Source organism: Antechinus flavipes, chromosome 5, assembly GCF_016432865.1.
Source record: "Antechinus flavipes isolate AdamAnt ecotype Samford, QLD, Australia chromosome 5, AdamAnt_v2, whole genome shotgun sequence".
Taxonomy (NCBI): domain Eukaryota; kingdom Metazoa; phylum Chordata; class Mammalia; order Dasyuromorphia; family Dasyuridae; genus Antechinus; species Antechinus flavipes.
Genome location: NC_067402.1, coordinates 41955889 through 41974394, shown reverse-complemented (window position 1 = coordinate 41974394; position 18506 = coordinate 41955889). Strand labels below are relative to the sequence as shown.

Below are 18506 nucleotides of genomic sequence, written 5' to 3'. Positions count from 1 at the left end.
CTGGATGTTTGTTCCCTTTGGTCACTAGAGTATTAAGGAAAATTTAGAAGGTAACTTTTCCTTAAATATAGTCTGCATTTCAGACTGTCCCCACATACTAACTGGCCTACCCTTTTAACTAAGTTCAGTGAGGTTTTACTTTAGTTTTTAATTCTCGTATACTATAAAACTTTTAAAGTTTAGGAATAAACTTATCATGTAATGAAGTAACTATCTAGGGAATGAGTAAATGTCTTTGTCCTTGGGAATCCAAAGCCAAAAATGAAATGGGAGCTCAAGGAGCTTATATTTTATCCAAAGAACCAATGTATACAAACACGCACAATCTGGTACAGGTACTATAGAAAGAATATCACTCAGAACTGAGGAGAAAGAAAGCAAGAGGGATGCAATTGGGAACTGTGCAATTCTTTTAGCTATCCCAAGCTGTTCCATGACACAAAAAGCCCATGTGAAATAAATGTTCTCCTGCCCAATAAAGGTTACAAATCTTACAAACAAAACAAAACCAAAAAATCAAAAAACCACCCACAATTAAAACTGAAAGTGAAGCAAACTTCAAGGAAAAATAACATAGTATTCACAAGTAAGCTGTGATACTATTTCCAAAGTGCTCATTAAAACCACAAAGAAGTGAAATTAAAAATACTACTTAGGAAATGTGAATAAAAAAGAAGTAAATCTGATTAGACTGCAAGATTTTTGTTCATTCTGTAACTTAATTTTCATTTGATTTATTTTGTTCTATTAAAGTGGAATGTTACATATACATATATTATTGCATCATGTAAATCATAATCATGATTCAAGATTCAATTTAAAGTCTGTTTCAGTAAATGTAAAGAGAAATAAAAAATAAAAAAGACAAGATACAGGGCAAATAGAATAATGCTGGCACTATGCAATTAAAGGTAAAAACCACACATACTTTCACTGAATCAGTAAACTATGAAAAGTAGAAAATAAATGATTATTATTAGTCCCAGGATTTCTTTTTTATTTTGTGGGGTGGAGGGAACTAAGGGAGAGGAGTTGCTGGAAAATATCTATTGAGTCAAAACAAAATGTATAAAAAATGTTTTGTTTTAAAATATACACACATATATCTTGTGGTTCCTGGAAGATGGAGAGTGCTTTTAGAACAGGAATGTAAGGTTTCAGGACATTAACTTAATGGAAGATGATCTTAAATGAAAATCTGTGTGACTTGGTCCACTTCAGCAGACCTTAGCTATAAAATAAAATAATACTGGCAATCTTAATTTAGGATTGCTGTTTAGGCCCCAACAAGAATGTTACATAAAGAAAGCACCTTAAGGTATCATCACAGCTGAGCTGTTTTCATCAGATACACTGCTAGTTTATGTGCAGTCCTAACCATCTCTATTTTTAATACATTTTAAAAACAAATCTCCACAAAAATCTAGTAAATACTTATGTAACACCTTGCGTAGTTTAGGCAACTACTCAAGCAAGAGACCAAGCTTAACAACTCCTGTGTAATGTCATTTCACTTATCATTGTTTTTACTCAATCAAATTAACTTGGACAGTTTTTTTAAGGTTCTAGAAACTTGGATGACCAATGTCTGGATGAAGAATTAATGCTTAATTTTAAAACCAGAAATATATTTTTATACAGACTTCCTGCCCCTCCCCCCCTTCCTTCTCAAAGGGATACTTGATTAAAAATGGCAACAGGGTGGTCACAATATCAAGCATTAGAGAGACAAGTGGAGAAGCACACCAGAACCCTCTGAGACTGGGGAAAAAAAAATGCATGGCAGTATTTTAGAAAGAGTATTACTGATTTAGCATCAGGGGATCTGGATTTCACTTCTAGCTCTGTTGCTCATTACTATGTGACAGGTCATTTTACCTTCCCTGGGACTCATTTGCAAAATATGGAAGGGAAGGGAAGCCTAAAGGATCCCTAAGGTTCCTTTCAGTTTTAAATCCTATGATCCCAAAAATGTCTCTGTGCTCTGGGATGAAATCTCTTATAGAGAAAATTTAGAATAAAGAATGAAAAAGTACAGCACAAGTATGGAGGAATTTTGATCTTTGTCAGCAGAGGGAGTACCCACATGATAAAATCACATAAAATAGCAAGCCATTTCTAATTTTTTAGCTTATGGATAGTATGAATCCATTCAGATAATCTACAGCAATAAATATACGATGGTTATATCACTAATAAAGCAATTATGTGATATATGCCATTGAATAGCATAATAATACTCGAGAATATTAAAATTCTTCCAAATGTGAGCTACATCTACTTTTACCAAGAGATAAAATGAAACCTACTACTTACTTTATAAAAAGTACTGCCCAGAAAGGCTTTTAAAAAGAATGGCTGCTCAAACTATTCTCAGAGCTCTGCATGGAAAAAACAAGTAAATGACTTAAATTACTTTCAAGACCCATGAAGACTGACTATTTGAGATAAAAATGCTTTAGAGAACTAAGAACCTGCAAGTATTAACTATGACAAGTATCATTTAGATACCCTTATTATGATCTCAATGACCAAATTCTCCTAGGAATTACATTAGATAGCCTGCATGTCATGTTCCCTGAAAACAGTGAGGTTAAATATTGAATTTTTTGACATTTTAAAATATTGTAAGTAAGATAGATTATAGGTAGTTGTTCTCCATTAAAGACAGTTTTTCAAGACCTTGGGAAAAAATGGGCTAAGTTATGTATCCCCTTAAATACTTAGAAGTTTCCCAGAAAACTCATTCAGTTTGCTCCAGAACATGTTTTATCTAGACACACTCTATCTAATTTTGATTAGATTATTTCAAATAGACTATATGAAATGGAAATGTTCACTAGACATTTAGTAAGTCAGCAAGCATTTAGTAAGCACTTAGGTGCCAGGCACCATGCCAAAGGGTGGAAGTACAAAGAAAAACAAATTTCCTGCCCTAAATTTAGGGGTTCACATTCATAGGAGAGATATAGAAATAACTATAGAGTAGATGGGACATAATCTTAAAAGGGAAAGGCATTTAAAGCTGAGGGAACCCAGAGAAGTCTCCAGCAGAAGGGTGACTGTGCTGAGACAATGGAAACCGGTGAAACTGAAAGACAGAGGTGAGGAACAATAGCATTCTAAGACTGAGGGAGAGCCAAGAGTGCAAAAGCATTCCATGTTCATTCTATAATACAACCAGAAACTTTAACCAGATTGACCTCTACTGAATTGCATCTCATGCCTGAAATATACACACCTGTCTTACCTCCATTTCTTAGAATCCCTAGCTTTTTTCAAATCTGAGCTCAGGAACCATCTACTTTGTAGACTTTTCAGATCCCTCAATTGCTCGTATCCCAACCCAGTAAAAATGATAAAGAGTTGACATTTATATAGCACTTGAAATGCTATAAGTTATGATTCAAACCCCTAACAAATCTTTAAGTAAATATCATAGATAGTCTGTCAGTTTACAGACAAGAAAACTGAGGCTCAAGCAGATTAAAGGACTTGGGAAGGGGATAAGGAAGCTCCTTCAAGACAGACTTTCAGATTTTAGCCTAGTGCCAATTACAAAGTAGGGGTATGAAAATGTGTATTGGATGGAATCTACTCAGGGAAAAAAAAGGGAGTGGAGTAGAAAATGAATCCATTCCAGCAGTGTAGATGAAGACCCTCCTCCCCAACACTCTTGACTGGCATAAGCAGGTCAATCTGACTGTCCCAATGATAAATGGAGTTTATTGTTCTATAAAGATTAGTACCTTTCTTCCATTTACCTTAACTTCTAACATTTCTTTAATAGATAACAGTCTATATTAGCTTTCAGAAGAATGTAGGCTCACAATACTTCAAAAATAAGTCTCAATAGAAATCTCATTTTCCTTTGTAAGAAAAATAACAGATTGCTAGATTATGTCTAGATAAGGCCTTTACAGTAAGCCAAGAAGTTTCTTGTTTCCAAAAAGGTAGCTATGATTTCCCTAGGTTATTCTTATAAAGAAGTTCAAGGAACTTAGTCAATAAAACAGGGCATGACTTAGGTGCTAGAAAACCTCATTATAGAGATGTTTCTTTGTACTTTATATATTGAGCTTTCTTAATTTAGCAAAGATAAATTAAAGGGTTACTGATGAAACAGTTTTCTCCTCTAAGTAGAGAGGTAGGGAACTGCGGGGCATAAGATTACATATGTTGCCAGACTCAGGTATTTTGTTAAGTTAGGTTGCCTGTTTTATTACAAGGAAGGTGATTATTAGTAAATAAATGTATTATTCAGAAGTCACCAATAATTTTTTAAAATGGTTAGCACATTACAAAAGAATCCTTTATTTTACAGTAATATTTCCTACAAAATATTCTGGTTTTTGTACATTTTCTACAACCTATCTACTGCACAAACCAAAATATTCTCAGAGACCTGACTATATTGCTGTTCATTCTAAAGCTCTTCTTTCAAGACATCTTTCTTTCATGTATCAGGGGTAATCTGTAAGTATTATTATGACTGCCTGATTTAGTAGTCACTGCCTAATAACACTCCATTCAGATAGCATGAAAATGAAGGTTTTCAACTACATTTAACATGAACTGTCTTCCAAATAACACCTGCCAATCTTCACAGTCTCATGTTAACTTCTATATACTCAATCCTACCACAAGGTAAAAAGTGGCTCTATGATTTTGCTTTTATAAGGCTGTTCTTTCCATGCCTAGATTTCTCCTTTCTTACTGTCTTTCAAATTCTGTGATTCTATATGACTCACCCTCACACAAGATAAATTTTATCATCTTTAATAGAAAAAAATAAGTGTGAATATAAACTAAATCAAACGTTACTTTTAACTTTGTATGTCATCACTCTCAGAAAAATGATTAGAAGTGCTAAGCTTCAACTTCACTTAACAACACAAAAAAATTAGTATAGTGTCTTACTCAGAATACTTATGAATAATACTTATATTGAAAGTTTCTAGCTTTATTTCTAAATAAACTGTTGTATAAGTAAATTTAGATGTGACTGCATTCTTTCAGTGGCTGTGAAAGGTAGTTGCCTACGTCAGCACTTTTTTACACTGCAGTGAAATGGAACTCCATTTGGAAGTCTGCAGTTAATTTTCTAACACTCCAGTGTCTCCTCCTTTGTACATATGGAATTCATTTACAGAAAACTTCAAAGACATGTGTTTTACTACACCCTTACATCCCCAAACAAACTCCTATCACTTGAAAGCATGGATAGTTGAAAACTTCTGTGACAATTCTTAACCAGTTTACTTGGTTTTAAATACACCTTTGGGCAGTCTGCAACAATCATGTCTTCAATTAAAAAAAAAAAAAAAAACCCATCAATTGACATTTCCAGCAAACTTCACCACAATGTTAATCATTTAACATTTACACATAGATAGTATAGATTCAACATTCTTCCATGGCTCACAATATTTTAAAAGGTGCTAGTTGACATATTTCAAAGTTTTATCGAAACATACCTAATCAGTATGCTTTCTTCACTTCTTCTCTCAACTCTGAACTTAATTTTGCATCCTGTTCAATACACACCCACCCACACAGAGATATTTAGCCGAAGTACTTGAGAACATTTAAATTTTGGATTTACACAGGCAGTAACTTCATTAGGCCTTTTCCAATTATCAACAATTAACTCCCAGCATTAAAGGAAATCTTCTATTCTACCTAAGAGGTGCAGACCTCTACTAATTATTAATAGTTGGGTTCTCCACGAAACACCATAACAAGAAATAAAAAGTTTGGGTTTTACCACCAGATTATTTTGTTGTCCCCAGTCCTTAAATTACTTTTTCAGTCTCTAGGAAAAGTGATAACTAAATTTTTATCTAGTTCAATAAATCAAATCTACAAAACTCTTTAGCTACTATTCCTCAATGTACTTTAATACAGGGGGGAAAAAAGGCAGAAATTAGTCTAATTTCAAGAGTTTAAAACTGAATTGGGGAATCAAAAGTAGAGAACCATGTTGGCCCAGAATTACCCAGAATTCTAGATGGCTCCTTTAGGAAAAAACTTTTCTTAACAATTACTGGCCAATAAATTGCCCAAGACCTCTGGTCCTCAAGATCTGTTTTTAGATATGTGCTTTTTGTTCAGCAACCATTCTTTAGCTCACCTCTTCTAAATGTGTTTGAATTTAAATGTGACTATTTACAAGGCTTACATAAGTTGATTTAAGTATATGAAACAATTTGGGCAACTGAATTCTCACCCTCAAAAGACACTTTCTGAATTAAGAAGCATAAAACAATTCCCATTATCTTATTCAGGACTCTGGGATAAGTGACTTGCTCCATTGTCAGGTAGTCCAGTCAACTTCTCTAACAATATACAATGATAGTAATTCCTCTGATTCAAAGACAGTCATATGATAGATCCTAAAATATATTTTAAAAATATACCTTTTGATACACCCAATTCATATTCTGCTAACTCGTAGAAAGGTGTTATGTTGCTATAATTTCTTATATGGCAACTAGTGATACGCTTAATCATAAACATGCTAAAAAATTTTTTTAGAATGCTCAAGTCTAAAACACTAATCAGCAAATATTTATTAAGCACTTACTTTGTGCTGGATATTGTGCTACATGCTGGAGATTAAAAAAAAAGGAAAACCAGTCCCTGCCCTCTAGGTAAGGGTCCAGAAATATAAGCTTTTGTTTGAAGGATATAATTCCTTCGATTTCATTAAGCATAAGACTCTTTTAAACTTTGGAAATAATATCCTAAGTTAAATATTTTGAACAGGCAAAAAATCATGAAAAAGTAAAACTGAGTTGGGTTACTATGGCTTTTTGAATATGGAAGGGAGGCAGAAAAAGCAGAAGGAGAGAAATCACCAAAGTAAAAAGTTATTTTCCAAACCCTAAAAATGCATCCTTTATGATTTGTAAAACTATGTTTTATAAATCAAATTTATTCATGTACAATTACCTTTTATGAAACAAAATCTGATAAGACACAAACGATTTCTATGACTAAATATTAAACATCATTAAATTTTTAAAATCAAATTCATTTTTTAAAAAGTACAAGGTAGGAAATAAAATGACTGCTTTAGGGCAGAGACACTGAAATTAGCTTTTGACTTAATTTCATTAGTTAGGCTCACAAGGAAAACCATAAGGAAGTATAAATGGCATTTTTGAGATCAGAGGTATGAAGACAGATATTGAACCTATGATTTGACTTATCAAGAACTCCTTGAGAGGAAGATTTCTCTCTTCATGCAGGACAGTACCTGTTCTGCAATTTATATCCTGAGATTGCCCAGAGAAATCAAGGGACTTTCCAGAAGCAGGATTTATAATCTTCCAGCCCAGCTCTAGCCATTGTGAAATACTGCCTGCCTCACAAATGATTGGCACACAAAACATATATTCAAGGGTTTGAATAAATAACCAAAGGCCATAAGTTAATAATGTTATCATATGCCCACATGCTTTTCTCAACATACTGCTGCTGTTCTATGGCTAACTACATTTGTTTTCTCTATCTTTTAACCACCCCTAATATAAAATTAAACTGCACTTTCTATATAGAAGTACTGGAAACAAAATGGTTGTCCATCAACTGAAAAAGTTAAACAAAATCCATGAATTAATGGAATATTATGCTGTTAAAAAAAAAAAAAAAGGAGCAATGACTCAAGAAAAACATGGGAAAACTTACAAAGTAAGCAATCAGAATTAGGAAAACAATGCACACAATAATGCTAACAGGAAGATCAAAATTGAATGCTATGAAATAATGACTAAGTTTAGGGATAGCTAGTGGTGTAATGTGGATAGATAGCTATGCCTGGAGCCATGTAGGCCCAAGTTAAAATCTGGCCTCAGATGATATTTGTGTGACTCTGGGAAAGTCACTTAAACAGTATCTCAGAAAGGGAGGTAACAGCAGCATCTATTTTCCATGGCTGTCATAAGGATCAAATGAAATGTAATTGGTAACATGCTTTAACAGCACAGTGCATGGTATAGCAGACATTTAATAAACACTTCCTTCTTTTCTTAGCCCCAAAGGTTTTCAGAAGTCACCCCCTGACCCTTCTTTGCAGAACAGCAAATTTCATTTTTCAGTTAATTTTATTAAACTGAGTTCGTCCCTCTTTTTTATCCTCTGTTATAAGGAATAAATCTCTGGGAAAGGTAGAGGAAAGACTACATTGTGAAATGTAAATAATTTAATATATACCAATTAAAATGCATTAAAAATCTCCTAAAGCTGCTTCCATCTGGCAGTTCTTCCAATTTTATCCTCAAAAATTATTTTAATATGCAAGCATTAAATCTTTTTTAGAAGAAGGGTGAGCATAAGCTTTAAATAAAAGGTTTTTCTCACATTAGGTCATGTTACCTGTACATCTAAAAATTTTCAAACCAATATTCATTTATTTATTTATTTAAACTTTTTATTGACAGTAAACCAATTTTTTAAAAGAGAAAAACATTATGATACATAGAAAGGGTTACAGAAAAATAAAAGTTCTATTAGCTTATGCTATTTTGCAAATATTGGATTATTAAAGCCTTTTACAACTCCAAAAATCTGTGAAATTATTCCTCCACATATTACTCTGAAAAATTTTCAAAGAAGCCAGTATGATTATTAGTTTTTGGTTTTTATCTTGAAAGGCTTATTTTATACACTACTCACTTAAGCTCAAGATCTTTTAAAAAAACCTTAAGGATTCATAAAATATTACTTCTTACATATACCTTTTAAAAAAACCATGCCATACTGTAACTAGTAGAACCAAACAATCCTCCTGAAAGACTTAAAGACTGGCTAATTGTTAAGAAATACTAAATGACTTAGGGTAAATAATTTCACATCTCTGGATTTCAGCTTTGGAATGTATAAAAATGAGGGAAGTAAGACTAAATATCTCTAAAATTATATTCAGTTCTAGAATTTTGCAGGTCTGATTTTGAGATTCATCAATCTCTTGCAATAAAAGTACTTTAAAAGATATTACATTAGTTTCTCAAAACATTTTAATGTTCAATTCCAAAAGTTTATGATTTGTTAAGCATAGAATACACAGTGTTATTACTACAAGATTAAGCAAAGGATGTTTCATCTAACACTGCCTGGTACTCAATCTTATATGTAATAAAATAGCCCAAGCGTTCTGGGATTAGCAAATCCTAAGCAGCAATATATTATCTCTTGTGTTCTTGTGATTAGAAAGGGCAACATAGATCTGAAAAATATGTTAACAAGAAAACTGTATTTTTATTTTCAAAAAGCCACTACTATTGTGACAAGTTGTGATATTTTTACTGTCCTAAAATCATTAATTAAAATTAATTTTTAAAAAATCATTAATTTTATAGCAAGAAGGTTTACAGCCTTCAAAGTTTGCAAAACTAAGCTATCTAAAATTTATGAACTGTACCTTATTAATTCCTTTTGGGGAAAAAAATGGAAATTAAAATGAAAAAAAACTAGTTCATGTGTTACTTTCTTTTATAGGAATGCTTAACTAATTACACCTTAAAGAAAAAAAGCTTTAAAAAGGCAAGCAGCAAGCCCAAGATTTCCCAACACCAGAAATTCTAGGGGCATGTCGACTTATTCAGCATACAGTACACTGTGGTCTTACTAATTCAGAGTAAGGACAGTTTAATAGGTTACAAATAATTCCTAAAGCACCACTGTGCCTTCTGCTTAGTAGATCCAGGAAAAAAAAAAGTGCTTAATTGGTTATATTTTTAATCAGGCTTCTTAAAACTTTTCCCACTTTTCACCCAAGCAATTTTTACATGGCCCCAGGTATATGAGTATATAAAATAGGTATACAGATCAAAGATATACTGATGATAAATCATAATTTCATGACCCCCAGACACATTCAGTTATGTTACCACATACGGGGTCATGACATACAGCTAAAGAAGCTTTTGTTCTAGAGCAATGGTGCCAAACTCAAATAGAAACAGGAGCCACTCAGCCTTTCATAAGGATTCTTATAGGCCACATAGTTTTAAAATGTAATAATCTTATTCTTATTTTGTAAAACATTTCTCAATTACATTTTAATCTGTGTTTAGGACATATGTGGCCTATGGTGTTTGATACTCTATCATAGGTCCACATTTCACCGCTATTGTTCCAGCTCCAATACTTAATAAATCCAACTTCAATTAGCAAAATGATTGGCAGGCAAATCAAGTGTTGATTAAAAAAATTATCTGATAAAGATAGCATAAAAATATTTTCCAGTAATATTGTTTCCATTATCGATTTCTTAAATTAAAAAAAAGAAAAACAAATGGGGTAGAGAGGAATCGAGAAGAAGAAAGTCTTAATAAATATTGGTAAGATCCATGACAAATGTTAACGAGAGGGAGTGTAATTTGCTAGCTTATGGATTTTTTGGAATTCTCAGATTTCAAAAACAAAAACAAATATATGCACAGCTCTTCATTTTGAGAGATCACATTGAATAGTAACCATTTTAAAGTGGTTTTTCACACAATTGGTGTTCACCTGAAATTCTAAAAATTCAGGTGGCTCATATAATCATGAAATTGTTTTTTAAAAAATATTGGGAAATGTAGATAGGGTTTTAGAACAGTTTCAAAAGAAAGAATTGAATATCCACAACCAAGATACACCCAAGGTATTTTCCCCCTTCCTCCTGCATCAAGCAGTAAATTAAATTCTGATTAATCTATACTATTAGATCAACATAATTTATCATATGGAATTATCACACACACAACCACACACACACACACACACACTTTTTATGATGAAAGTCTAGCACACAAATTTAAGAAATTGAATTTCAGAATGTATGAAAAACAGTACAAAAAAAGCAAAAAGAATGTTTTCCACATTTTCTACACTAATACAGATCAGCAACCCTGCAATTTACAAGCTTAGAATTGCCCTGTGGTCACGTATCCAGTTTGTGCCAAAAGCAGAATTTTAACCAAGATCCATTTAGCTTCAAGGATGGTGCTCAAGCCACCAGACCACACCTCCTTTCAAAAATATGACTGGTTAAAAAATACTTAATTTTCCTCCCTTTCTAGGCCACCACATACCAATCTAAAGGCACTATCAAGATGATCACTTTATGTTCCCTATGAATCTAGATTTAAGTCTGCCAACAAGAGCTGCTGCCTCCTCATTCTTCCTACATAAACAAAAAGTACACTGAAAAAAATGACATTAGATAATCAATATTAACAAATAAGTACTGACTGTACCTATAAAGAAATAAAATATATTTGACATGATTTGTAAAAGCAACCTTATGTTAATCATAACTTATATATGGACATGCATCATTATAGTCAATTTGACAAATAAACAATCTGTTTATGCTAGTAGAAACTAACTTATTTTATATATTATGAAAATACTTTTTGAACTCATCTATCTTCGTGAAAGGGATTCCTTGGGGAGAAGGAGCAGTCTCTGGATCACACTGAGAACTGATGATATAAAACAACAGTGGATAGAATGCCAAAACCTTCCTGAGTTTTAAATCTGGGCCCAGATATGAAGTAACTGTGCAGATATTGGGCAAGTCACTTAACTGTTTGCCTCAGTTTATCCATTTGAAAAATGAACTGAAGAAGGAAATGGCAAACCACTTCAATCTTTGCCAGTATCTCCAAAATCCTGAATAGGGTCATGAAGAGTTGGACATGACTGAAAGCAACTGAACAGCAACAAAAGGCTTAAAAAGATGTTAAAGAGAGAACAGGTTTTATGTCTATTAAATATTCAATTCTGGGCTCTAGTAACTCAGGATAGTATTCTTTGTAAGAATTTATAAACTTCTTAAAGGTAGAGACTATTGCACTGTTGGAATATCCCTAGCATAAAGTAGGCACTTAATATTAAATTTAGTGGAACAGAATTTAGAATCTGAAAACTTGAATTTCAATCCCCACTGTGTAGTAACAAATCTTGGCCATATCACTTCCCTTCCTGGTTTGTTTTTCCATTTGTTGAATGGAAACAATACAAAGTCATTGTGAGGAAAGCAATTTATTTAGAAGCAATGCCTATCCCTAAATGCTCAAGCAGTTTTCAAACTACCTATTCATTAGAAACATGTGACCAGATTCCACCTCACTGTTTTCATAAGTATACTACTCCAATAAAAAAGTCAAGAGGGGTAAAATTTACTATGAGAAACACTGGTAGTACATATCTCAAAAATTATTTTCAATGAGTCTGTACAAAGGCATAGCTTAAAATTAAAATGCTTGCCATAAATTTAGACTTTGCTGTTACCTTAGTTGATAATGAGAAAATTTTGTACATTTCTAATACAAAAAAGCAGATTTAATCTTTAATGTTACTAGCTAAAAATTCTTTTTTGTTTATAATTTACAAAAATAAAATGTTTAATAAAAATTGCATGAGATCTGACACAGGAAACTAGAGAAACATAAAAATTTGATTTTATAGTCAAAATAAAACAAGCACATAGTATCACTTCCCTTAGTAATAGGAACTGTATGTGGTGTTATAGTTTTTTCTTAAGTGTCTTGACTAGCTTGGTTATCTTTCTTCTTAACATGCATTGTAATTTTTTTAGGCAAACAATTTTACCTGAGCTTTTTTATGTTTATACTTGTGTTGGGTAGCATAATATGCAACTGATTTTGTATAAACCGACATATTAGCTTTTGGCTATTTTAGCATTAAATATGTGATTCATTTGAGCATTTTACTTTATTTTCTTTCCAAAACTAATGCATTTAGAGTATTAAAGTAATCTATTCTTCTATTGAATAATCTGGGTAAAAACTTCCTCATTCTTACTTAATTAGATCTTTTTCTGATTCTAGAGAAGCAATATCGATGATGTCTAAATGAGTCTTAATACCTCAGCTATCGTGAACTCAGAACACACTAAATATTGTAAAAAAGTGTTTCATGGTACTAATATTTTGGTCTAAAGCAAAGTATTAGCTCCTGCCACAGAATACAAATTAAAATGTCAAATGTCAGATTTTAAGTGAGTAGCTTTTAGAGATTTCAATTTAGTTTGTTGAAAGGACCTCAATGATACAAAAGGTTCAAGACAAACCAGATTACTCAAATACCTACCTTCTTAGAAATAGGTATTAGTCTGGCCACTGGAGGGCACCCACATTGACCAATAAACAGAATACTCTCAACTTTTACAGCAACCTGAATGAGAGCAGGGGAAATGATCCCTCATATAGAGCCTTAAAAATTCCAACATATAAAATTAGCCTACCTGAAATAAATTACGGCAATATGCTTAAAGGATCTGACACTGAAATTTATATTGCTCCAAGAAACTATGATCCTAATAAAATTAAATCTCCCCAACATTTCCCCCCCTTCTTAAAGGAAGAGGATAAAAAAGTCAAACAATGATGACAGATGAAATGGTATTAAGTCTCCCAAGACTACACAAACTCTAATGCAGCCTAGCCTGCTAAGCAACAACAAAAAAATTTCCTTTGAAATAGAACATTTATATTCCTAAATATAGTGACAACTATTATGCCTGTTCTCAATTTCATAAAGTTCTTCTGTCAAGAGGGTGGGGGCAAAGCATTAAAATCACTTCTGCAGATCTGGTCTAAGAAAAATCTTTGTTCAAAACAAAGTACTAAATCAATGTATTCCAGTTCAATTAAATTATTCTCATAATTCAAACACTGAATAATTTAAAAACTTATCCCCTCCTATTGAGGGAAATACAAAAGATTAGAAAGTTTTTTAAGCAAGTACTTCATAACTAGTTACTTTGCCCATATTTGCACCTACAAGATAGAAGCAGCCAAGAAGTTTCAGAAAAACCACCATGTTAAATACAACTGAATTTTAAAATGTGTTACAGTTGTCTGCTATAAAGACAGGTGATTAGTATTTTATTAGGGGCCATTTGACTTCTATAATACAATTATAATTTGTTACAAGTGACAATTTTTATTAGCTATAGTAGCATTTTACTATTATTATAGAAAATTACTTAAACTTGATAAAGCCAATTCTTGTCTTCCAACAAAACACCATTTTTGTATTTAAGTTTATATTTAATATAAATTCAGGAAGCAGTTTAATCGGGTTCTGTTGGCTTATGACTAGAAAACCGAGTCTTTTCTCTAGTCAAATACACAAAGCACAAATTTCATTTCACTTATTTATTGAACACTATCAACAAGTTATCATTTCTAAAATATACTGATGGAATAAGATATTTTTTTTTAAAATTGGATTTCAATATTCCTGAAAATTTTCCATTATACTAACACATTTATATCTCTAAAAATGGCATAAGTACCCATACCTATTCTAAAATTCATTAGGCTGTCCAATTTGTAGAATTTATCAAATTCACTGCTCTGTGCCAACTGTATAATGGCCATTCTTAAAATTCTCAAACTCTTACACATTTGATCTCTTTAGTCTTCTGCTCCCAACGTTTAACCTATCTTCCAGCTTCCTAAGTCACCTTAAATCACCAAAGGGTAGCAAGGCAGGGACATGGAGGTTAGAAGAGGTCCCTTTATTCCTCCCTGCTACCTTTTATTATTACTTTTACTAACATCAGTTAATAGTTGTTTTGGCAGTAATAGCTGGATTCTCATGATTTCAAGAAAATATTCATTCATCAAAAATTATGTGCCCTACATGGCAGATAGCAGAGGAGAAACAAAACCAAATACAACAAACAGTGCTCTTAAGGAACTTAGTCTAAGGAGAATAATACCCAAATGAAAAACATTATGAACTTGTTTTAACAAAAAGGTTTAGAAGGAAGAGAACTATCACATCAAAAATATTGGGAAAGGGAAAGAGACAAAAGGGAATCAAGATACAGAGAAGAAGCCTCCAAATAGTAAAAATGTCTTCAACTTTAAGTGAGGAGAAACCTGGTTTCAATTGGGGATCTGACACACCAACCTCACACATCTCTCTGAGCTTCAAATTTCTTAAATAGTTAAAGATATATTTTTCCTAGGCCCATAGCCCAATATAAGCTCCTGGAAGACAAGGACATTGTCTTTCATATCCTATATTATGCACGTTTTATACATAATACAAGTTTAATGTTTGTGGGATTAAGTCCTGAAAGTCAGTGTGTTGGCAGTCTGCACAACTGGAAGCATTTCCAAGCATAAAAACCAAGAAAATGAAGAAGAGGAATTACTATGTAAACCTTAAAAAATTCATGGTGTTGGCTTACATTTAAGGCCTACCAATACCTCACTATGACACAGAGGGCATCAAATAGGAAAGGCAAGATGTTTAATTTTTAGGTGTCAAGCCATCAGAAAAAGACAAGATTATTTTGAAAATAGATTATATAAAAGGGGTTGTAATCTTTCAAGATTTCTTACAGGAAATCAAAATTTTAAAAATAAAATCAACTTTGTACATTTATCTATATATTGTAGGCTGCCAAATAGCAATAACTGCTTTGTTAAACTCTTATTAATTTCTTAAGTAACTTCATTAAGAATCTGAGTAGTTGTTCTCTATAAACTATCAAAATGACTGGTCTATCCTTTAGGTAGTTTTTAGACTGGGCCTTTTATGAGGACTTCAAATCTTAAATTTACTTCTCAAAACCTTCAGATTTAACTTGCTTCTAAATTTAAATTTCACAAAATACATTTATCTTTAAACTTTTACAAGCCCTTCAAAATAAGGCCATTCTAACAGCTTTATTCTGCAACACTGTATATATTATAGACACTAAAAGTTCCAAATATGGGCACAAATCAATCACTTTAGAAATAAATGGTCTAATGCAGGGATTATCTTAAAGTAGAGTGTAAACTTTTTTTGATAGTATTCTGATTATGTATTTCAATAATTACTTTCTTAGATAACCTTGCATATTACGTTTTAAAACACTCTGAAAGGAGGATACATAAGTTTCAAACAGCCAAAGGGATCCATGATATATACAAAAATTAAGAAACCCTAGTCTAATTTATGGAGTCACAAAGAAATTGGAATAGACACAACAGTCACTAAACCTTTAGATGGTGATTTTTGCCTTAAAATAATTTATCAACAGATTTCTCATTCTAAAGTAAAAATTAAGTTTAATTCAAGTACAAATGTAATTAATTCTTTAATTTGAGCAAATAGCAGACTGCACCATTGCGTAGCTGCCTTCATAAGATATACAATGAGCTTTTTCAAGGAAAGATGAAGCAAAGAACTGAAAACACCTGGAAGACATCAAACCTTACCAAAAACTGTGACTGAAACCGGGTAACTAAGAGATATTTCAAATCGTAAACATACATATTAAAGATAACTTCACTACATTAAATTTGAAAACTCGTTGCTATTGACTGAAAGCTGTCTCAAAGAAACCCTCGAGTACCCAAGTTTATGTCTGGTCTACAAAGCTCTCATTTCACTAAAACCACTCCTAGATTTCCTTTTGCCGACCTCCGCATACCAGCAGCGAGCCTCTCACTCCATGCACCACTCACATACTTTGGGGGAGGGGGAGACAGATGTCTGTAAAATACAAAGTAGGGAACAATGCACATTTCAAGAGAGAAGAAAACGAAGGAAACCATTACAGAGAAATGCAAAGCGTTTCAAGCTGGAGAAAAATGTTAAGTAGAGAGTTGATACTTAGACTGTGGTGGGAACTTCCTTCCCAAATCCCTTTCGAAACAGTCTCTACCCAAGACAAAACATTCAAAGAAGTTGCTTTATATCAAGTTTCACTAAGTCATTTTAATAGCGGGAAAAAAATCAACTCAACACAAAAAGCTCTAAAAGTTTAGTAGTTACTCCAACGACATAAAAGAATTCCCTAAATCAGTTCGGAAACAAAATACAGTCACGATCCCTAATAGGTAGAGATCAGATTCTAATAGATTTAAACCAGTCGGGTAGTCCCCAAGTAAGCAAACCCTAAATAAATCTCGGCTGTTTCTGAGTTTGGCTCAGATTAAAAGTTGCTTGGTTTTCGTGTTCCAGTGCCAGATGCAGCAGAGAAAGCATCTCCGGTAGGAGTGCTGCTCAAATCCCCAAAAGCATTTAAAGACGACAAACTGAAGATCTTTATTCTTTAAAAAATTAAATTAAATTAAATTTTCTCCTCGGTCCTGTAAAGGACATAGACCCGAAATTGACAACGACTCGCAACCCAACCCTAACCTAACCAAGAGAATTAGATAGAGGCTGTCTCCCTTCCCCACGGGCTGCCAGCAAAAAAGAACCCCCAAAGCTAGACTGAAAAGTACCCGGCTCTCAAAACTAGGGAGCTTTTTTTCCTCCAAGAGCGGAACCCCTACTTCCACACCGCGCACGGCTGCATTCCTCTCTCCACAAAGTGCTTCCCGCACGACCCTCTACTTAGATCCCCTTCTCTTCCACTTCTCACAGACATCAGGGCACCCCCTGCCTTGGTGCGCCCCCTCCTCCCGAAACCCCTGCCCCCCCCACCATGGAGCATCCCCCTCCTCTAGAAGCCCCTGCCTTCCCTGGTGCGTCCCCTTCTCTAGAAGCCCCTACTCCCCCCCCATGGTGTGCCCCTCTCTCCCCAAGCCCCTAACCCCCTGTGGCGCACCCCTTTCCCCTAGAAACCTCAGGCACTCCCCAGACTGTGCCCCTCTCCTCCACAAGTCCCTACTCCCTCCTCGAGAAGCACTAGCCCTTTCCCCCGCCCCGGGGCGCGCCTCCTGCAAGCCCCAACCCGGCCCAGCAGCGAGGGGAGGCTGAGCGCCCCCAAGCCGGCCCCGAGGCTCCCCCTCCCCCCGGCTCCCGGCGGGCCCTCCCGGCCGGCCGCGGCCCCATTCCTGTGTCCCTCGCTGGGGCCGGGCCCGCCACAGCCTCCCGAGCCGGGCCGGGCCGGGCCGGGCCCGCCGGCCACCCCACCCCGCCCTCCCTCCCACTCGGGGCTCGCGCCTCCGAGGAAGTTTCGCTCCGGAGAGCGAGCGAGCGTCCAAGCACCTCAGGGGAACGGCCGCCGCCCGCCGCCGGGCTCCTCTCGCCGCCGGGCTCTGGCCGCTACTACGCCGCGCTCCGCTCCGCTCAGCTCGCTCGACTATGCCGAGAGCAGCGCCAGCGCCCTCCGCCTTCCGCCTCCGCCAGCTGCCTTCCGCGGGATCCTCCTCCTGCCACGGACCGAGAGGCTTAAAATGGCGCCGCACAAGGAGCTCTTATACGGCGCGCAGGAGCCGCTGTATCCTGCCGCCGAGCCGCAGCAGCCGCCGGCGCCGCGCGGAGCGTTCCAGCGCGCGGGGGAGGGCGCGAGGAGGGGGAGGGGCGGGGACCAGAGAGGGGAAAATAGTCCCCACGCCCTGCCGCGGCGGAGCCAGCCGGGAGGCGGCCCAAAGCCGCTCTCGCCGAGCACGCCCGCGGGGCCGGACGACCTCCTCGACGCTAGCCTACACCCCCAGCCTCGGGCGACGTCGGGAGGGGATGGCGGAGGCCGCGACCCCAGTTCCGCGCTGCCCACAGCGTGGGGGTGCAATGATCTGGGGAAGGGGCGG

General features: G+C 35.4%; 1 protein-coding gene across 2 annotated transcripts in view; it reads right to left on the bottom strand.

The window, feature by feature from the left end:
* Nucleotides 1–18101, bottom strand: part of CTNNB1 (catenin beta 1) — a 35431-nt gene extending 17330 nt beyond the window's left edge. Inside the window, exon 1 of one of the 2 annotated variants that reach the window (XM_051963650.1) lies at nucleotides 17965–18101. The gene's annotated coding sequence lies outside the window, so the exon portion shown is untranslated. The remainder of the gene's footprint in view (nucleotides 1–17964) is intronic. The other variant, XM_051963649.1, reaches the window with a different exon arrangement.
* Between the last annotated feature and the right edge of the window lie 405 nt (nucleotides 18102–18506).